Below are 22,773 nucleotides of genomic sequence, written 5' to 3'. Positions count from 1 at the left end.
CACCGGGCGCTGCTGTGTGAGTAGGCTACTTCTTTCCTGTGAAATACACCTCATCAGCTCGACTGGAGCTCTGATTTATTCCTGCCTGCACGCTGGCCCCTCTGCGGTTTATCTGTCTTGTTTTATTTAATTTGTCCTTTTCTTAGCCCAAAACAGGTCCAGCACAATGGATTGACGGGAATTCCGGTAGAATAACACAAACTGATACCTCATCAAGGAGTCACCTCAGCCTCAACTTGTCCTCTGTAAGTGCTTAGCACTCATTTAAATCAACGAGCGCTTCCAAAGATGGATGGCGGCAGTTTGTCAGCTTTTTGTTGGCCGTTTGTCGCCGCTATAAACGAACAAGAGGCCGGCGGCGGCGCTAATGACCTTGAGGGTGGGAACAACATTTGCGTGGCGCCGTACGGCGTGGCTACTCCGTGATGTGTGCTATATGCATCTGACCTCCACTCACGGCTGGCCTCTGCCGCCGTGGATAAATCACGGCTAACCCTGGCGAGGAGATTCATGGAGATGCCTGGGTGACCTTCTGTTCAGGTACACAGCTGTGCCTACTCGGCCTGACACGTCCATTCATTCCTTCAAGCGGCTGGCGCCAAAGCGCTACGTTACGACGAGCTTCAGTTTTGCATGATGGAGGAGGATCTGCTGGATTTTCTTAGATACAATAAATCCACTTGGCCGTGTGTGTGCAATGCATCCGTGAGACTAATGTGGCCGGACACGGTGCGGCTCCCAAAGTGACTCTTGCTGTAACAGATCAATCAGGCCTGGCTGAGTCGACAAGCTCCCCACGCCTCCATTGTGATACCATTATCTCCCATTTAGCCAGGAAAAGTCACATTGATTCTCGCCGTTGTGTCACTGCACATTTGCTTCCATTTACTGCCGCTTTTTTCCTCCATTTTCGCCAGAGGTCAAAGCTAAAAGTCTAAAAGTGTTATTTATACGTTTTTTAAATGTCAGGTGTTCTTTCGAGGTTGGCGTTTTCTTTTTATTGTTCACCGCTTAGAAATTAAATGTGTTATGGTACTAAAGCTAACTTAGTAGACAATCAGCGCTTTTATGTCATTGATTTGAGAATATCTTGAGAAGGCCTCTTCCATTATTTCTCAGCAGGGTTTCTCGTTCTCCGCCGTGCTGTTTTTGCAAAAACGATTAAACGCGCGGGGGAGGCTTTCCATACTCATTCTCGCGTTGACCTATAGTGCAAATAAAAGAAAATATTTTTAAAAAAAAATCTTCCTCTTTCTTTGCCGTCTTAAGTGAGCGATGTCATCAGAAGGGGATAAAAATAGTGTGGGAGAAAAATACCAAAAATTAGGATCTTTTGTACGAATGTTGCTATTGATTAGCAATTTTCAAACTCCTGCCGTGCTTTGGTTCCAAAACGTAGGGTGCCTTTTTGCACAGTCCACCTCGAATTACTGGACAATGGAAAATAATGTTGCCTGCAAAGATGCTGGCGGCCATGCGGTGCCAAAGAAAAAAACTCGGAAAAAAAAAATCCAGTCTATCAGATGACAAGAAAAAAAGCCGCTAATTAACAATCATGGCGAAGCAAACGAGAACGCCGCTACAGCAGGTAAACAAGTTGGAAGGCATTAATATTTAAATATTTCATTATCCGCAGCCGCCGTCTCGCAAAGAGACTAAAGACACTTCCGAGACGAATCGGTCCTATCAATAACCAAAAAGAGTCCTCGGAGGTGTCGAATTACCCGTACATATTTAAATGCGTTGCAAACGTACAAAGAGTCGATGTCTATTCAAATATGCATGGCCAACAAATGTACTCTATATATCTTGAAGGTAAATACTTCGGGGGAGGGGAGGGGGGGGGGGGGGGGGGGGACTTAATTAGCAAACTGCTCCAATGAAAAAAGGCTGTTTAATTATTAATCCTCAGCAGCAACATATGTTTGTGTCCTATTTCAGCCATTGTTTCACTTCCACTTGTTTACGGGTTATAAGGTTTGCGAACAACATCCGTGTTTTTGGTTTGGCCTTCATCTGCCATTTCTTGAAACAAGATTCCGGAACACCACTTGGTAATCCGGAATTTATTACACAAGAGCTCCAGTGTTGCTTTGCAGAATTCAAATGGAGGCTCGGAACATTCGACTGTGTACACACGGACTTGCAAGACAATCCCCCCCTCCCCCCTTCGTCTTTGTAAAACACGCCGGAGCCTAAGTGGAATCGATCTGGAAAAGGAGCGCCGGCTTTGCATACACACTTCTTGCGTTGTTTCGGCGGCCGAAGCTTCTTTAGTAAAAGTCGACTAAATGATAAATGATTGATTACGGTCATTAGCGAGAACACGGCGCTCTCCTTCTTGGAAGTTCTTAGCAGAGGCAATTATGTGGCACATTCATTTGCCCGTAGTGGGCATTGGAGAGCGCCACGAGACGGCCATCCGGCCCGAGTGCTAATCTCGGTCTTCTCTCGCCGCGCTAATAACATTCATTTGTTCTCGTCTCCCTCGCGCTTCATTTGCATGAAACGTGCTTCCATGAAAGCACGGCAGGGTTGTGAAGTTTTAGCTCCATAAACACGTCGGTGGCACCCGGTGACAGCTCAAAGACGAGCAGCATCCGCGTTTTTAAAAAAAACGCTCGATAAATGAATGAAATCCCTCGTTCATTAGCATTCCTTTGTCGCCGAGCCCGTCTGCAGATCTGAGCAGCGTGGCCAAGTGGCGGCATGAGTGGAGCCACAAGAGGGTTGTTCTCTGTACCTCTCTCCACTTTTTGGGCGGCTGTTGACTTAATGAGGACATGACTTTGAGCATGCACTTGAGCTTGAAACACTTTTTTTTTTAGGGGGGGGGCATCAGAGGCGTGCTCTGATGAAAAATGGCGGACTGGGAGTACTTCAGCATCTGGGGGCTTAGAGGGCAAAAACAAAACGGAGGGGAGTTGATGAGGCTTTTAAATGATAAAAAATAAATTTCCCTGTCTGGTTTTAGAAAGCTACAATTTAGTCGTTTACTTTTAAAAGTCTTTTTAACAATTCTTAGTAAGCTCCTTTTGTCGGCTTTACTTTACCAGTGAGAAAAGGCGCTATATAAATAAAAGTGCCTTACCTTGACTTCTCGAAGCCACGGGAGACACGCGAGGAGTGCCTGCTCTCCCCCGTCAAATCATTCCATCACCCTTGAGAAGGAAAAAAAGAACAAGTGTCACGTTGGGTTGTGCACGAGCAACATCGATAAGTGACAATAGGTACAGGAGATGGAATCTGCGTCAGCGCCGTCTCGCAAGAACGGGCAGAGAAGATGGAAGATTTTTTTTTCTTCATCTTGCAGGCGAGAGAAAAAATAATACCGCAGGACAAAGTTTCCACTCATTGTGTGACTATTTAGAAGCCGAGGTGTGCCAGATAAAACACTTTCTGGGTTCCCACTGCAAGTGGCCCACAAGCCATAGGTTGCGACCCCCCCCCCCATCCCCTGAGGTGTACAGCAACCACACTCGGCACCGGGCCCAGTGGGTCAAGCATGACAAGCAGCGGATCAGTTTGAGGGGCTCGGTGCCTCTAGCGAGTCACGCTGAGAATGTGATACGACTTTAACCCCCTCCTCGCTTTGCTGTCATTGTGATTTGTGTCTCCCTGGTCGTCAGCCTCAGGTGAGACACTTTATTATTTTTTTAAAATCAAAACAATAATGGCACTCCGGATTGAATAATTACATAATCACTGAGGCAATGCTGGACTTCCTTTCCGTCTCCTTGCCTGTGCACCACTCCACCATTTTAAAAACAACCTTTAATGTCCAGCGTCTTGGGAACGTGCTTGTACACACACATTGCCCCGCCCATCACCTCAATAGGACTCACACACACACTTAATGAATTGTGTTCAAGCCTGCTTTTCCCAGAGGCTCAGTGTGTGCCTGCATAAAGACATTAATCATTCCGAGGGAGTGTGTGGCATCTTTCGGTGTGTGTGTGCTAGCTTCTTTAGCTTGCAATTCCTTCACATGTGTCTGCCCTCAGACCTCCCTCACAAACAAAGCAGCTCAAGTTGCTTTGATTGGCCCGGAAGTCGGCTGCTCTCTCCCACAACGGCGCACACGCCCCCTTTTATCTGTGCTAGTCCGGCAAAATACCAAAAACCTACACAAAACAGCTCCCATTGAGATTCACCTTTTAATTGTCTGATTGATCAATCATGGAAGTTGCTTGAATCCTTTTCGTGATGTCACAAAGATTTATTTCCCAAAACTGACTTTTCAAGTTGCTACTGATCTGACGTTCGGCGGAAAACGTTTGGATGAAAATGAAGCATCAAACCCGGCATCTTTCTCTGCACGCCCTACTTATCATTAAAGGTCCTTTCATGAGGAAAGTCGTTTTTGTTGACTTTATCTTCTCATGAGGACGCCGCCACCGCCACCACGGTGGGAGCGGACGCCTGGTAACTCAATTCCGTTTGAAGTCAATTAAAGAATGTCTATTCATCATTTTTATTTTCTCTAATGAAATATTTAATTCCACCAAGACCGAGATGAGATTAATTAAAGCGGGGTACTTGTAAAAGAAATGCTCCTTTCTTCATACCCTTTTAATTTTGTGCGTGATTAAGTCTTTTTTTTTTTTTTTCTTTCGGGAAGAGACACAAAGTCTTTCACTTGGCAAACTTCTTCATTTCTACGTTATTGATGCGGCTCCTTTGTATAAATTATTGCACCACCCAAAGGGTTATAAATGCTCCCCAAAATTCAATTAGGGGTCATTCAGGACAACCCATCATTAAACGTTTTCAGGTCTCAGCGGCCACAATGGCTCATTATACTAACGAGCATAAAAATACATCACGCTTCCCCCATTACATTGAACTAGAAAGTGAAGTCGAAGACAGAGGCCTTTAAAATATTCATATCGAATAATTCCAGTGAAATAGCTTAAAAGGTACGCTTGGGAGAAGAAAGGCAGTTGTGATTACATTTGTGTGCTGTGAACAGCCATGCTTTGAATAGACTCATTACGATCGTAATAAAAAGCTTGGTCGTTAATGTCCGGTAAGCTGGATCGTATGGTACATATGGATAATTTACAAGTGAAAACCTCTCAATGGGATGATGAAAAAAAAAAAAAGCCTTTGGCAATGTAACAAGACATAATTTACACTTTTGGCCATGAAAACAAAGAACTGGACAATAAAAAAAATATTGGTTCATGCAGTAGTAATTTAATAACAGAAGTGACTAGCGTAGCAATAATTAATTAGTAGTATTCTACTTTTATCAATAATCCAATTAAATAGTTATTTTTAATTTGAAATTAATTGATTTTTATGTAATTTTTAATTTCATTTATAATCATTTATATTCAGGATGGCAGGAAATCGTGCCCCTCATTTGTTTACGACTTACCCCATCGGCTAATTGCGGCGCTAACGAGACTCCGGAGAAGCTGCCGCTGCTTTGGACGTGCGTCGGGTTAATTAACAGCCTTGATTAAGATGAGATAAAACCTCACCGTGTTGCATACCGCAAAACATGAATGTGACTTATCGATACTAACGCATGAAACCGAGATTGTATTCTTGGCATAATGGCGGCGGCGGCAGCCATCTTTCCTTTGGCTCTAATGTCATCAAGATTTGTCTAGGTCCTCCTTAATATGTCCCCGTCCTCACCTTGCCTGGCGGTGCGTTCATGCGGACATCATCACGCTGCCAAGTGAACGCGGCGCCAACGCTGGCGCGCACTCCCTCGCCAGCTGTCCCGGCGTAACTCATTTATCGGAATCCATTTGTAGCGAGCGCTCGTATGAATAAAAGCAGCCACTTGCTTTCATATCTATCTGCCGCCTTTTATAGCCTGGAGGGTTGTGAGATTGGAACCTCCAGACATGTTTGGCCTCATGGGGACGTGGAGATAGAAAGGGTGGGAATGCATCAGTATGTCATGCGTTCCACAAAACGAAGTTTCGATGTAGAACACTTGCCTGGAGAAAGCAATTCCGAGGAAAAGCCACAATGGCCGACGAGAGGCCCGATGGCGGAAACTCCAACTAACAGAGAAGAAACCTTCATCCAATTCAGTCACAGTCATTTCTTACAATGTCATTATGGCGCCCCCGAAATTGTATATTTCTGTGACGCACCATATTGGGAAGAGATGAGAGGCAGCCGTGCTAATTTAAATTATATTTAGTCGCGTGGAATGACATTTTAAGCGGCTTAAAGACAAATACGTGTTGGAACTTTTTCCAGGTTTATAATGACAAGCTTTATTAACTGGGAAAAAAAAATCCATCCATTTTGCAGGCCTGGGTTTGTAGCATTCTTATAGCTGCCCCGTGCGAGTGGTTTGGTCCGGGATGCATAATGTAAATCTGAGCGAGGTGATGCGTGGAAATAAGAGCATGTTCCCGTTTGAAAAAGAGTGGCTTTAAGTGGCATGTCTGCTCATGCTTCCTTCCATTAGTACTCCCTGAGAGGCTTGGTGACAGCACTGTGCTCAAAAGAGGCTCGGGCAAGACGTGTGGTGGGGAAGATGGAGCGGGGGGGTTTAAGTAGAGTTGCCCGACCTCAAGGCAAAGTAAGAAACTCCTGATGAAAGAAGCCAGTGAAGAGAGCGAAGGACAAAAGTTTGAGATGTTCGGTTTATGTCGATAAGGACACTGGAGAACAAAAAGGTGGCAACGAGCGGGAGATAAAAAAAAAAGGGATGAAGAGGGAGGTGAGATTGGGAGATAGTGATGAGTAAGGGAGGGGGCTGGAAGTTTCATGAGGGTGTCACTATGGTAGCAATGATTTTTCTACCACCATCTGTGGAGGACAAATTCCTCAGGGGGGGACGGCAGGGGAGGGAGGGAGGGGCTGGTGTGATGCAGAGCTTTTCTGGGTGTGTGATTCGCAGTGTGGCCAAGGATTGTGTCTGTTTCAACAGCCAATCGGCTAGGGAATAACGGATAAACGGTTCGCTAAGCAGTAAGAAAAATAAAAAAACACACACACGTGCAAGTTTCTTTTGCATTCCAGGGCCGCGCATAGTTTCTAAACAGGGTGGGGTGGGCGGGGGTCTTTGGTTGTTAATAGGCAAGCTGCAATCATAGATTACCGAACATGACAGTGTCTTTTTCAGAAAAATCCATCTGCGGCGACCTCTCTGGCACTATTACAGCAAGGTCAGAGAACACAGAGGCAAACCAATCGATAGCATATTGAGTGCATGTGCTAGTGGACCGGGTCTGAAGCAGAACGATGGACAAGAAAAGGACAGAGAAGCAAAAGGAGAGGAAGAAAGAAGCTGGCAAATGGACAGAAAACAGACTCTTGACATTCGACTTGAGTTTAAAGCTAGCGGTTAGCATCACGAATAAAAGATTCTGGGTTTGAATCTCATTCCAAAATAATCATTTGAAGTTGCTCTTTATTAGATGTCCAATAAATCAGCTAAAATACCAAAAAGGCTCATCACAACAAAATGATTTTCAACTCTTATGGAAGTCACAAAATGAAAAATCGCCATGGCAACAGATGAGCAAACAATAGAATCAATGCTTCTGCACTGGGATGATATGGCTGATATTAAATAAATGAAAAGGGGACCACGTGACTTGCAGTATTCCACGCCCCCCCCACTCAGCTGATGTTATTTTCCGACGGGGCCACTCTTACAGAACATGCACGGCCCACCGTTTCCCCCATCCCTCCAAAGTGCACTCCACGCCATTCCCGCCAGAGCTGACTGTGTGATTCATGGCTATTTCTTTCCCCTCCCTCGCCACGCATTCAAACGCTGACTTGCCTGTTGCCCGAAACCACCTGTTCTACTTCTAGGAAGCCATCAAAAGAACGGAACCATCTGAAAATGAAAAATGGAAGATGCTGTGAAATTATTAAGCAGTGGTTGGAGGAAGGAAAACCTTCTTTAAAAAGTCTTTCAGGCAGCTTGGGAAGATAAATATTAGCAGGACCGCGCTTCGCCGAGCAGCAGGACATGTTTACTCTCATTAACTGCACCAATATTGCCACACAGATTTTGGGGGGGATTTGAAAAGAAAAAAAATCCATCCATTTTCTATAGCGCTCAACTCGTTGTTATGATTCCACCTCGGTGCCATTTGCATACGGCTCACCTCCAGCCGTGTCTTTGTCACATCCATGACATCCCTCCGTCCCTCCGCACGCACACACAACCTACGGCGGCAATGGACCAATGTTGAATATGTAAATTGACATCTGCTCCAGTACCCAATCTCCAACCCTCACCATGTGTCAGATATGCAAATGAAGCCAACATGGTTCCTTCCCTCCACATCCTCCCTCCTCTGCCTCTCTTCATCTGCGGCGAGCCTGCCAAGTGCCAGCAGACGAGATAGAAGAGACGAGGGCCGGCGAAGGAGAAAGCGAAAGAGTCGAGGCTTCAAACAAAAGCTGATAATGATGTTGTTATGGATGGATGTTACACACGCAAACAGACACGTGAGCGAGTTTAAGAAGGGGGGGGGGCTTATTAGAGGGAACACTGGCGGGGTATCAAGGGAGAAAGAGGCAGGGTGGCGTGGAGCGTGTGGGAGGAAGGACAAAGCTTCAACTCCTCTGGCACCATCAAGCAGGGCTCCTCTCACCTTCACTGCGTAATGAGCCCCGGACTCCTTGCACTCACTTATTGCAGTGCGGCGTGAAGGCTCTTGCACAAAAAACTCCATCCGTGCATTTTCTGGAGTCCTCATTAGGGTGCCGGGTGGCCCAGCTCACACCCAAGCCTGGAAAAATAAATCAAACGCACCCCCCTGGATAGTTGAGAGCCACCAATGCTTGCCAATGAGCAATACAACGAGCTAGCAAGGGTCAGCCAAACTTTGATCTGTTATTTTGGAGCAACGTCGGCCATCTAAATTCCTGATGTGTTGCTTTTGATCCATAAAGGATGAAATGGGATGCCACCTTTTCCCAGATATCGCCGCTCGCCAGCGCAGCGGCTCCCTTTGGTTGACTTCTGAGCGAATACATGCATGTGAAAACCGGCGTGTTGACGGCTCGTCGTGTTGTGCCGAGGGAGTCGACCTCTAAAGCTGAGCTCAAACCGTAATGGTGATCTCAAAATAGCAATTATGAGTTAATGTATGCGAGGTGTGCCTAATGTAGTGACCGCTGAGGTTGAAAGCTACATTTGTCGAATAAATACGTTTTGGTACACTTTTTCCCCGATTCCCTTTGAAGTCACGCCGCGGTTTCGAAGTCTGCACGGAAACGATAACGAGACTGCACGCTTTGAAGCAACCCAAAAAATGGTGAGACACGTTACCGGTTAAACGGAGAGAAAATTCCAGAGCATCAGCACTTCTTGCGGAGGGGAATCGGAACATTGATTTGAAATGCCCGCAAGCCATATTGAAGCGGGAAAAGGCAAGTGGTACCTAATCAAGTGTCCGGTGGGTGTATCACCGATTTACACACTGTGAAATATTTCGATTTCCAGTTTCAACGCCGAAACCTGCTTGTCGAATTCCACAGCCACTTCCCGCGTTGTGATTTATGTATTTCAAATTTTCCGACGACTCTTTGTTATTTATTCATCTCCATCCGAGATGAAATATACTTCACAACACCATGCAAGATTTGTATGTATTATTATCCCGGCTAGTAATAATGAGTGGCTGTGTCGCAGCGGTTCGGCTTTAAAGGATTACTACAGCTTTGAAATGCAAATATTCCGGAACTTTTGTGTTAAAAAAAAAAAAAAGGGAGTTTTACTGTTCTGTTTTTATAATCTAGCAGCTGTTCTGCTGGCAATATGACAGCGGACTGAAATATAAAGTCGTGTGCAAAAGAGAGCGGCACGTTTAATCAATAAAACTACACAGAGACTTTTAGGTACTGCTGTTTTGGTTAGCAACTGGGAAAAAAAAGGTTTAGGTAGGATACTTTGATTAATTCGACTTGGAAAGTCTGCTCTGAAATGTCGTTTCTCAAGACGAGCCTGAAATAGAAAAGTGTCTGTCGTCTGCTTATCATTAATTCAGGTTAATTTAGCCTCAGGCAGCTGAAACATTCTCATCCACGCACATGAATTATTGGCTTGGAATATGCGAGATTGTATCACAAGAGGGAAGAAGGCTGGCTCGAGATGGACTTGAAACTTTAAGCACAGCTCAATATTTGAACAGGCCATTCCAGGAAGCCGTATTGACCTCCATCACTTGTGTTTCACTTAAGCGCTGGCGGAATATCGAGCCCACTGAAACAACACCAGTCGGTCCTACGCGCTCAAGTGCTGCTGTATGAAAAATGAAAGGCTCAAGAGGAGCCCAAATTAAATGTTTATGTCGCAGCTTTCCTCTGAGGCAAACCTGGAGCTCGCCCTTAATCTTTTGACATTTTCTCTGCGATTGCAAAATAGTTTCGAATGAACATGTTTTGTTTTTGTAGTCATTCGAGTATTAATAATTCAATAAATAAAAAAAATATCTCGGTGTATATATAAATTTTACACACCCCTGTTTAAATGCCACAAAAAAATAAATTGGGACTATTTTGTGGCCTGTAGACGATGCGGTTTCAAAAGTCTACACACCCTTGCTTTTTAATAGACTGTTCGAGTTGAAGGAAAAATCAATATTTTGCTTTTTCTGCACAGTTGAATAGAAAAGCTGCAAGTCAAGTCGAAGCTCTGAAATACTTTTGCGACATCAACATGACAGCGGTGAGCGAACAGTGCAAGGGAGGGGGGGGGGGCAGCAAATTTAGAAAGTGACAAGGCCTGGTGACAAGCTGAGAATGGAAATGAGAGGCGTTGAAAGGTGGGAGGTGGATGAAGACGCAAAGCGAGTTCAAAAACGAAAATAAGAGGAAACACTTTCATTTTCACCGACAACGAGCCAAGACGTGGTGTGATGATGTGACACAATCATCAGGCTGTTTGCACAACTGGAGGGGAGGTCTTAAATGTGTGTGTGTCCAAGTTAGATGTGTGACCTCGTATGCATGTGCGTGTGCGTCTATGTGTAAGAAAGCTGTCAACTACCCCCGGCAAGAGAGTTCCAGCAGTGTGTCAAGCTAATGGGCAGAAACTGGGGCATGGTGAATTATTCAACAGCTTTTTATGGGGAGGAAGATGCTTCCAATATCTTCCCTCAGGAAAAATGTAATGACCCTGCTCTCATAATACTTTCACACACACACACGAGACTGCGTGTGCGTTCAACACCATCGGTTTAGTTCCCAAATTCCTCAACTAATGGTTTTGTTTCCAAAAGCAAACACACGAGCGGCTAACCTCTGCGACGCTATTTTTTTTTTTTTCTTCACCCCAAAATATTTGAATTATTCTAAGAGACCTGAGGGAATGTTTGAGCTTCGCTTCACATTTTCAAAATACTCAGTTGAGCAGAATGTGTCGGATTAATTACATTAATAAGATAATGAGTTTGGGGACTTGATGGAGTGGCGAAGAACGGCTTTGTTTCGTTTTATTGGAGAACTTTCATCGACTTTCTTCTTTCTCAAACTAGAGTTGAAATGGATGAAAGGATTTGAGGAAATAAACCAACTTGACATCGGTTATGACGACTATGTGCACTTTGAATGAGGACCATCATAAAAAGCTTTATTTCCCAAAAGTTCACCTTTAGAGATATTCCGGGCGGCCCGAATCAAATCTTCGACAACACCTGGCATTTACAGCAAGGTTGACTCCCTGGTTCTATCTCGCTGTCGCTCTCCTAAACTCTCCTTTCGGCCCTTTCCCAGCATGACTCGGTGTCCAATCTGAATCGTTGACATTTAATTAGTTGCTGAGTGGAGGACGCTTCTCCAAATCAGCCCTCGAGTGCCGCTGACCTTTTCCGAGAGGGTCACTCATCTGTCGTTAGAGCACACACACTAATGTCACACACTGACAAAGACACCCTGATGTGAAACGATATATAATATATCTAGTCGGATGTTTGGAGTGTTTGTGGTCCTTTCACTGCATTGCATCATTTTAATCAGGCATCACGAGAGGATGCTAATAATATAAAACACGGCGGTTAAGTCGACGGTCAGCCGGCGATTCCGCTCGACATATCATCGGGTTGTCTTTTTTTTATCCGCCCCGAAAGAAGCCTGTCAACACAAGCAAGGCGTGACCCAAATGCAGAAAAGAGAAGTAAGATGGGCTAACAACCTGGCAGAGGCGGCTCTCAACTCATGCCAGTGATGGGATGTTGCCCAAAATTTGTTTTGGACTCACGAAAAGATTGGGTAGCATGTTCCAAAAAAGAAAGATGAAGAGGAACAGTGGTGGAAGGACGTAGGGAATAAAAGAAAAGCTGGAGTTGGTCCTGCACTGTGATTGGCTAGCGAGCAATTGTGAGGTGAAATTAGCTGGGACAGACTCCAGCACACGAGCGGCAGGAAATCTCGTCAACTACGAGCGTGATGATGTCGGTTTCCAGCATCGTTTGAAAATCTGGCCACAATGGCTCGTAAAGTTAACCTTAATGGGAATGGAATGGGATTTATTGTGATTGCACAAGCATCAGAACACAGCGATAAAATTTACTTAACAGTTAGACGTGGATAAAAAAAAAAAGACCATTCAAAGTGGTCCAAAATGGATGGATGGATTTTTTTTTTTTTTTTTTTTAAAAGCCTTTGGATTTTGCATCTCTCCAATCCAGGCTTGGGAAATCCCCATGACTATTAATAACGGCATAATCGGTTGTGACAAGCTTTGAACCCAAATTCACACACACACCCTTCCCGGACCTTCTGAAGCAGCACATGATGGATCGGTGGTACCCTTTAATCATCCGCCGTGGGTTCGAGCTCTTGACAACAAACCTGTCCTTGCCTTGCCCTACACAAGATGCCAAACAGCAGCTCGAGACATTTTGATCAATATACAAACGAAAGCAGAATATTGCCGATACAACTTTCAGTTTTTCATGCCTGGACATCCTGCATATAATTATGATGAAAAATAATGAACTAGCTCGTAACCTGGACTAGATAGCGAAAACTCCAAAGTCTGAAAAAAGGCTGAATCGTTTTTTTTTCTTACCCAGTTTGCATCCAATTACTAAAATTACTATGGCGTTGAGACAGGACAGGGGAGCTTCATTAAGCCCATCCAGAAGTATATCATTAACTGACCCTAGATGGACCACAAGAGCCCCCCCCAACACTCCAAAATGGAATCTCTGGGAACATTGCTATTCCCCGATCTGTCGAGATGAGAAGACGATACGCTGGATGTTTTGTGCATGTATGTTTTTTTTCTCTCTCCCTCTTTTCTTCTTTTTTTTTTTTTTACTGGTCCAAAGCTTTCTCTGATCTGATCTGATGTGAAATCACAAATTGGCCCCTAGCCGATGCCCCCTGTGTACATAACAGAACTCATTAAAGATAGGAGGGTTATTAAAAAGTGATGGAGCGAGGGAGGACTGTGACAAGAAAAACGGGTTCTGTTTAATAAAAGCCACGGAGGAAGGAGAGCAAGAAGCTCCGGATAGGAAAGAAAAAAAAAAAACTTTCTGAAGCATGGCTTAGATTCTAAAAAAGCATTTGACATGCTGAGCAGAAATGAGATGGACTCTTTGATGCTAAGCTAGGCTACAAATAAATGATGCATGACTCTCCACTTACGATAACATTTGTTAAATCACCCCCATCACGATATCCCCCCCCCGATCATGGAAATACGGTCCACTCATCCACATGCACTCAAAGATCTCGGCTATTCTGCTTCATGGATGTTCATCTATATTTTAGTTGTTGTGACTGGGAAAGCAAAGATAAACACACTCGAGCGTCTCCAAGAGGTCGGCCGGATGGATGGCATGTCGCGAAAAACTTGGAGCGACAAAGCTCGGGAAGAAAAAACAGCGAGGGATGAGGAGGAGGAGGAGAGGGGGGGGATGTTCCAGCTTGTTTGCTCTCCAGAGGCTACGATGGATCCAGATGGATCAAGCCTGGAGGGGGAGCAGAACGAGCATCAATATTTACTTGCTTTCTCTCTCTTGTCCCAATGAGACAAGACGAGGAAAAACAGCATAATGTAAAACCACTTAAGGCTTCACATTTATCAACATCTAAAAAGAACGTTCTTCATTTTTCTAAGATGCAGCAGCTTTCGTGATCTGGACTCAACCACCACCAAGTTGCTTTTCTTCCAGGCTACTTCTAATTTACGTCTACATATTCGGCACATCTTCAGGGGGGGGGAGTCTGAGTCATAAAACGCGAGGTGGGATTGAGCTTGCAGACGGTGACCTTGGGAGTCAATAAATATGAGGCGAGCAACGTGGTTGAAAGGTTAATGACCGGGTTGGCTCATTACCTTGGAGACATTTTGACACAAGGAAAAGCACCGGCATATAAAATAAGATGGAAGGAGAAGGCAGCAGAAAATCTCGCTTGGATTAAATCATCATGACGCTCCATCTATTAGAAGATTTTCATCTCTAAAGAACTTTTGTATTGGAAAGGGTAAAGGTCAAGCTACGTGGTTGACAGAGGGGAGAGAAATGGGGATAAAAACCACCGGGTTGGGTTTCCACCATCCGCCCACCCCGTCCATCTTTGTCTCCTATGCATGGCTTCTTCCGCCCGCTTGGCGTGTACATATATGTTTTGACGTCTTTAGCGGAGGGGCGAGGAGGTAGCGATGCCGTGTGAAGCGGAATCAGGGCAGAATGGAAGCACTCGTCCGGATAATGGAGAGAGAGAGCTCGGAGGAGTCTTGATGCGGCGCAAAACACACACACAGCTGTAATTTGTCATTTGGCCGGGAACTGGGACGTCAGCTCGGGGTAACTTTTTTTTTTTTTTTGCTTTCGGCGCCATGATAATCTTTCCCTTTGAAGGCCGGCCAATCCAATCCCACGGCTGACATGGCCAAGACGGACTCCACCATTCTGACCTTTATGCTCGCACCAGCTAATCTTTCGCTACAAGAGGGAGGCGTGATATTGGCAGTGCGTTCAACAAGCTTCATGAGTCGAGGATTTGTTACCCCCTTTTTTTTTCTAGTTGTTCCCGTTTTTAATAAACGCGGCACAAAGGCTGCTTAGTCACTTGACATTTAACCAAACCTCATGTTCCCGCCTTTGGCTTAATGTTCCTTGTGTGTCAAAACGACTCTTGAGTCAGGTCCTCCTCCCCCCCCCCTTGGAGCTTATGAACGTGGTCATGTAAGGTTTTTCTACACTTTCAAATCATTTCTTTTTTTTTTTTAAATGCTGATAAAGGTCCAGGATGGTAAACATGGGCCAGAACCTGCTTCCTCCGAGCTGGCTTAAGGATGAATAATTGAGCTCCTTCCATTTGTTTTCCCGACTCTTGCTGCTCATTTTTGTTTCGCCCCCTCTGCGCCGCCGTCATTGTTGTCCTTGCAAGCCTAGCCCGAGTGTGAGCTCGCGTCAATGGGCGACCTCCAATCTCCCGCTATTTCCCGACATGGTCGCAATCAACACTTGAAGCGCGCCCCGCTGAGAAGCAACCCACACTGAAGACAGACTTGGAGTGATGGCGATATAGGGCGCAGGAAAGGGAGAAGAGGAGAGACATAAATAGCGGGAGGGTGGAGATGGAAGGAAAGAAAGCCAGGCAGCTCCTTTGGTGAGAATCCTAAATTTACCCTGATGCTGAAGCTCCCCGCCGCGTTCAACTCATACTCTGACAGAAGATGAGCCGCATCCGTGCATAAGGGCACGCCACGTGTACGGTTACATCTCTGAATACAAGTGACAAATTGCTGCAAATGATAAAAGGTAAATAATACCTCGGTAAAATCGATAGCCCGTTTTAAATTACACCTCTGGGTACATTTATCTTTTTTTCCAATAACAGTTTTTGTATTTCAAAATATTCCTGCATTTTATCATGCTGCGCCCATCCCTCAGAAGAACACAATCGATTCAAGCTGGTGTAAAGAGAAGTTTTTAGTCTTTCATCAAATGCGGAATGAGCAATATTTTTGGTTATTGGGGTTTTATTTATTTATTTATTTATTTTTAATTTTATTTTTATTTTTTAATTCTAACTTCCCCCAAAAAATGAAACTGTAATGGTATCATCAATCTATTATGATTAAGTCATATAACCAATTCTAAATATTTTAAGAGGACCCCAAATGAACTAACCTTTTTGTTCCAGTTCTCTTTTGCTGCAGCCGAATAAAAATAAGAAAGCATGGCGCACAACATTTGGACTTTTCACACAGTGCTGGAGCCCACCAAAGAAACAATGTTGATGCAATCACATCTAATTGTCCGCTAATGGCTCCCTTTCCGCTTTCCTTCTCTAATTGGCTGGAGTGCCATCTGCGCACACTCGCCGATGCAAAACGTTTTTTTTTCTTCTCCAAAACTATCCAGAACTTGCCTAGATTAAATTTACAGATGCGTGAATCTGCCGTTGTTTTATAAATCACCTTTCAGCGGTTGTCACCTTCTTGGAAATCTTTTTTTTGCTGGTGTGTGGCAACCAAAGGTGAGTCAGATACAGAAACAACCGTGCTTGAAGCACAGCTGTTACCATGGAAACCTCCTTTACCTGAGCTCACCTTAACTGATGAATTTTGTCGCATATAATAAGCCCGGGATAACTTCGAATGTGTCCCCAAAAATACGTTTCGTCACCACAGTGTGGGTGGCTGTCTTTAAAAAAAAAAAATCCCAGCTCCATTATTTTGTCTTTATTTTTCCCTAGGAAGCTTTTGACGAAACTAAAACGTGCTCACTTTCCATCCTAAAAAAACATCTTCAAGGAAGCGTATCGCTTTTCATGTCATTTGAGGAAAAAAGGCAAAGTCAGGCAGTTCTCCCATTAGGATGTGAATCACGCTCGGTGGCACAGAGACGGACGGATCCAGGTTTATGTCTCCTTTAACACCGCAGAGGTGACACATCAATTCACACTTGTCTGCTTGGATGCTAACTTGCTGCGATGGCACTCTCTTCGGGTGCTCGCGTTGTTTTTCTCCCAATCACAAATGGTTCCCGACGTTCGTTCGTTCGTTCGTCGCCTTGCTATTTGCCAGACTGATTCGGGACAAACGAGACACTATTTTGCATTTTCAATTTTCAGATAAAAACCTCGCCTTGCAGCTGTATTTATTCGTGTTCTTTTCTAACAATAGAAAAATCGGATATTTCGATGATGTTGGTCCCCGGTGTGAAGTGTAAAATGCTTTCAAGGCGGAAGTGAGCATTAAACTTCACACCTTTGTGTCTGTTATTTACAGCTCTTCCACTCCCTGTAAAGGCGGAAAATTGCTGTGTCTCCAAATCGTTTTTTGCTGTTGTTTATATTGAACAGTTGGAATTGTTTCTCCAGAAAGATAACACGGGGTATTAAAAATATCCACCTCATGGATAATCATTTAAAACTGCATTCGGCGAAAAAGCGAAGTGTGGAGAGTCTCTGTCACCGATTGGTGCCATTTTTTTTTTTGCGGCCATGTTTGTGTGTGCGGTGGGCAGCAGATTACCACGGCGCAGCGGTGTGCACCTCATCCCCGAGTGCGACAGGAGCAGATGTTAAAGCTCGTGTTGGCCGTGGGGCTTAAAACGCGAGTCCCATCAAAGGAAACGCTCGCTCCCCGTGGGCAGTGGCTCTGCATGCCATTTTTTTTGCTCTTCATCCAACGTTCGTTCGCTTTGTTCATCACAAATCCCCATGCTGATGCCAGATAAAAAATAAAACGGGCTTCTCAAACCGGGGCAAAAATTCCACTTGGATTAATCAATATATATTTTCCTCCATATTTGGAAGAGGCCTGATTATTATTCCTCGTTCGACCGCGACCCATATTCCAACCAAAATGGCAATTGTGTCACTTGAATCACGTCGAGTAAATGCAGCTTGAAAGCTGCAGGCCTCTATTTTGTGTTCTACAATGTGCACTGCCTTCCGGCCGATTGAGCTGTCACAGCATTTTGGTCACTGCATGGATTCCTCCCGACGGAAGGCTTGGTGGGTAAATTGAGCATCAAGGAGAGTGTTAGGCCAAAAAAAAAAAAAAAAGGCAGCAGAGATGCTCACATCGCACTTCTCCATTCTTTGACTCATCGGACTAGCTGCCGTGACCCCTTCGTATTAGAAAAGTGCTTTGGCGCCACTTTCTTTTGTCTTTACTTTTCGGACTTTGCGACTCCGTGTTTGTTATTCCGTCTGCGAAACTTTGGCAGCTGTTACGCCGGGGTTGCATCACCGTGACGCGAGTCACAACATTTTTCACGGCTGTGCGAAACGCGGTCAAAAAGTCACATGAGACTCCGACAATGGAAGAACATGATTTAAAATGTAAATTATTGACATTTAAGGAGACAGCAAAACGAGTCGGTCGTCATTTTGCACATTTCGGCCGCCGTTTTTCTCTATGGCTTCGTCGTTATGGCGATGAGGATGGAGAGAAAGGTGAGCGAGTGACAGACGGAAGGTGGGAAGAGGAAGAAGCGAGAAAAACAGAAAGAGAGCGACAGAGATCAGGCATCTGTGCAGAGGTGATGTTTCTCCGCGCCCTCCCCCCTCCCTCCCTCGTTAAACACATCACCCTGCCTGTCGTCGCTTCAGCTTGTTTTTGTGCCGACAAGAAAAGTGCATTAGCGCCACTATTTACAGTATCTCTCGCACCATCGAGACTCGTCGCGCAAATAAACACCAGTGAGGCCGCCATTTTTACGACGACAGCCTAAATAGTATTCCAAAAACTGCAGCAGCCATTTTTTTTTAGCTTCGCTCCACACATTGCTGCTGCTATCTCTTCAAACGCAACATTCCTGGAAGCTCAAAGCATCGAAAACGTACTACTTGACCTGCCTGTCTAGTTTGCCGGTCCGGAATCTGAAAAAAAAAAAAAACCCAATGTGATCACGTTGAAGCTCCGACGGGAGCTGAAGAAATTTCACTCACATTGACAGAAAGCTTTAAGGAGCTCCTTTTAAAAGCTCCTGCTGACTTGTGAGAACACTTGAACACACATATAAGACTGGCACAAAGTGCGGCCTGTCACAAGTCCAATTGTCGAGCGATGTACTGGAGAAAAGCGCCGCAGACAGATGCAGCCTGCTCGGTGTGGGAGGAAGGTGCTGAGAGGTGAAATGGAAGGAAACTGTGAACAGAAGGGGGGATGGAGGGAGGGGGGGGCATGAAGTGTTTGTCTCGTTGAACGTACGCTTTGAGGACACCGCATTAGGCACCATCATAGAGGAAGCAAAGTTGTCTGTGTTCACTCCCACAACGGCGCAAACTCCCCTTTCTGACTGTGCCTGTCTATAAGAATACCAAAAGAAAAAACACCGTTCGAGACTGTCAAGGTTGAGGAAGTGAATGAGTCACTTCTTGGAGGTTACTTGGTTGAATCACAATCGATGGAGCCTTGCTAGACAATGAAGAGAATCTCCTTCCTGGTTACTTTCACGTCTGTGTTAAAAACTTTCGAAAGAACTGAGTCATCTATGATGAACTCTACTTTCCGCACAGCGAATACATTTTCGAGCTAATAACATCTTAGCAGATAACTAATTTGCTCTTGCCTGTGTAATTTGCAGATTTTTTTTTCCCCGTCTATCTCCATCGGGTAATCGCACACGTTTAATGAGGTTACATATTTACAGGTTATTGGAAAATAACGATTTGAGAAGAGTGGACGAAGCAGGTGGAGGCAAATAAGATGTCCCGCTGTCATTTCGAGCATCTGGCAGGGATTAGCCGGCAGACTGTGGCTGCATAAAATCTCGTGCGCATTCAAGTAGTCGCAGTAAATTTTATGCAGTGGCAGATCTAGAAGGGGGCCTCGGGGGGCTACTGCCACCAATGTAGAAATAAGCATATTTTAGCTAGCAACAACAATGTTTGTGGCTGAGGACAATTCTTGGGATCACCAATAGGTGGTCGGATGGAGCCCACGGGCCGCCGATTGAGCACCCCTGGTCCACAAGCTAGTTCACACACTGTCGCATCCCACATTTGACACAAGACAACACAGCAGTCTTGTTTACATTACAAATAATCCCTTTTCCCTGCAAGGCCCATCTATTGGACTCTGCACAAAGAAATGTTTTATGTTATTAAAAAAATGGGAACCTCAAAGCACAAATATGGCCCTCGGTGAGATTGTCTCCTTTGCTAAATATTGCAGGAACGGTGCAGCGGCAGTGAATCACCAGCGTTTGCTGCCCGTGGGTGGCAAGTGTAGCGCAGACTTTGTTTGTTATTTCAAAAGCCCAGCGCAAAGCCCGCATGTATTGTGCCCGAAAGCAATTACTGCTGCGGCTGAGCGCCATGCCACGTGTCCTCCACCATACGCCGATGTGCTGTCTGCAAAGAAACGTAGGCAGTAAATAAATGCATGAAAAATAAAAATGGAGGGGAAAATATTGATTTGCAATAGTTTTGTGTAAATTGTCTAGCTTTGCTGGCTTTGAATTTGAGCCTTTTTACAGGAGGTATTTTCGACCTAGCCGAGCATAGAACGCACAAATGGAATGAATAATGAAAGAGGAAATGGTTTGTGTTTCCGTCACGCACATTGCAAGATTATTTAAAAAAAAAAAAAAAAAAAAAAAACATAACCGGTTGCCACATAACCCTGCGAAGCGTGACCGATTAAATTGCACATTGTGGTGCTACAAAGTTTTTTATTTATTGGCGTAGCCATTAGTCAAAGTTTAATGTTTGGGGAGGTTGTCACATTGCATCATTTGAATTACTGCCACCTATAGGCCTGGAGTGGAACACAATTTCTAAACGCTCAAATTTGTTTCGCCAGTATAATAAACAGACTGTAAAAAATATTACAGTCTAAAGAAGGCCAAAACGAACATGGATAAATATATAAAGAAATTTTTTTTAAATCAATAAAGTCAAAGCTTTATCCTCCTCAAGGATGTTTCAAGCACAACCCAAAGACACCATCAGGCTGACTTCATCCATCAAGATTATGAATTTTCAAAGGCACTATCATCACAAAAAATCTGCTGCGCCTTCACTCTGCAGTCCATCCCCACTAAGTCCATTCTTCGCTGACGCGTGGGACCTTGATGTCAACTTTGGAGGATTTGCCACGGCACATTTACGCTGCAAATCTAGCGTGTTAGTGCCGGCGCCTCCCCCCCCCCCCCTTAATGTTTCCGACACGTCGCGGTGACTCAAAGCCGTAGAGCAAGGCCAAAACACGCCATCACAATGATACAAAACATTCCAGAGGTTTCATTGCATTTTATTGCCTACCACCAATTAGTTGCAAAACATCCACCGACTCAAAAAAAAAAAACGTAGTAAAGAGCTTTCATGTAAATGCCAAGGAACAAACTATCTCTAACCTTCAGTACCGAGGTCGTGTTAGCCCGAGGTGACAACGGTTCAAATTCGGCGTGCGCAAAAAATCAATGATCACTTGTGTTCACGGTGCAAAGATCAATGGTATTAAGAGTGATCAAACAGGGTGTCAAATCACAGCCCAAGGCAGGCCGTGTCCCACTCGCTACATTTAGCAGCCCTGGTTTGAAACACGTCCCAATGGCAACGTGGTATCGTCTCCGGGGCACGGGCAGATAAATGCGTCCACGGCCTGAGCAGCGGCGGCTAAGTAAGCGAGCGGCAACCGAGGCGGCGCTTCATTTAGGAATGATATTAGGATTTACGAGGCAATGAAGCGCAGAGCTGCTTTATTACGCCGCCGCCGAGGAGGAAAGGCACGGATGTCACTCGGAATGTTTCAATGTTTCCTTCACGTTTACAAAATCCAAAAATATTTCAGAAGCCTACTTTGAAGAACAAAAAAAAAAGGCTGAAAACAAAAAAAAAAATCCCACGTGACTTTCCATCTATATTGGATGTCTATAAGCCGCCATTAACATGCAGCACTGTGACTGAGCCCAATCAGGCGTGGAGAGAAAAAAGTGCTTATCTCCAAAAGTCATGTGAAGGAATACAGAACACGAATCATGTGTGTGTGTGGGTGTGATGACGCTCACGCCGCGGGAGCTAAAGCGCGAAAAGTTCTTTTGCTGCTTCACTGAATCCAGACTGGGATCAGAACTGCATCACAAAATTATTGTGGGTGTACCTAATGAAGTGACCAGACAGCTGTGCAAAAAAAAAAATATTTGGAACTATTACGAGGGGGAATCCTCGATCGTGAAGAAGGTCGGGCGAAGCGTGTCCAAACGATGGATGAACACAGGTGGGAGGGGCCGAGGGAGCATGGCTAGGTTGCGGAATGCTGTTCACTATTACAACCATTCATCAGCTGACCGGTGACAGCAGGGAAAAGTGAATCAGAGCAACAAACTGCGTGTGCCATTCATAAAACACTTTCAACGCTCGGCGACTCCATACAGGTAAAATGTCGGACATTTTTTTTTTCAAACAACAATTAATTTGACCCTGAATATCTTTGTAACAAGGAAAATAACTCAAAGGTGGAGTCGTTTTGCATCATCAGAGCGATTTAACGCATGGCTTGGTGTGATGACACCTAATTACATATCGGCGTCGAAACGCCGAGCCTCTCCGAGGTCAGCTTGTTGCAGTTTGTCGTGGCGAGGACGCCTTCATTTCACACGCGGTACAAAAGGTAATTATTAGCTAGCGAGACTCTCATTAGAAATGTTGCGTATCAGAGCGGTGCAGCGAGAGCAGGAACCAAATCTAATTACCGCCCTCTTCTCACCCCGCGACATCAATACTCCATTATTGCGGCTTGTCTCCGGGGCGCAGGCCAGCTCGGACTCCGGCGCGGAGATTTACACGTAACCCGACAACCACGAGACATGAAGCTATTAAATGATATGTTGTGGAAAAATTCAATATGTG

General features: G+C 44.8%; 1 long non-coding RNA gene across 12 annotated transcripts in view; it reads right to left on the bottom strand.

Annotated features, from left to right (window-relative positions):
* Nucleotides 1–22,773, bottom strand: part of LOC148379999 (uncharacterized) — a 49,008-nt gene that overhangs the window by 21,399 nt on the left and 4,836 nt on the right. For 9 of the 12 annotated variants that reach the window (XR_015855054.1, XR_015855059.1, XR_015855057.1 and 6 more), the window contains exon 4: nt 3,092–3,161. This is a non-coding gene — a long non-coding RNA (uncharacterized LOC148379999). Of the gene's footprint in view, nt 1–3,091; nt 3,162–11,579; nt 11,828–12,682; nt 13,923–18,951; nt 19,067–22,773 lie in introns of those variants that run through there. The other 3 variants (XR_015855064.1, XR_015855058.1, XR_015855063.1) reach the window with 3 other exon arrangements.

Source organism: Syngnathus floridae, chromosome 21 (genome assembly GCF_059516105.1).
Source record: "Syngnathus floridae isolate MCC-2025c chromosome 21, RoL_Sflo_1.0, whole genome shotgun sequence".
Lineage (NCBI taxonomy): Eukaryota > Metazoa > Chordata > Actinopteri > Syngnathiformes > Syngnathidae > Syngnathus > Syngnathus floridae.
Note: the sequence above shows the minus strand (reverse complement) of the source record. Positions and strands in the feature narration are given on the sequence as shown.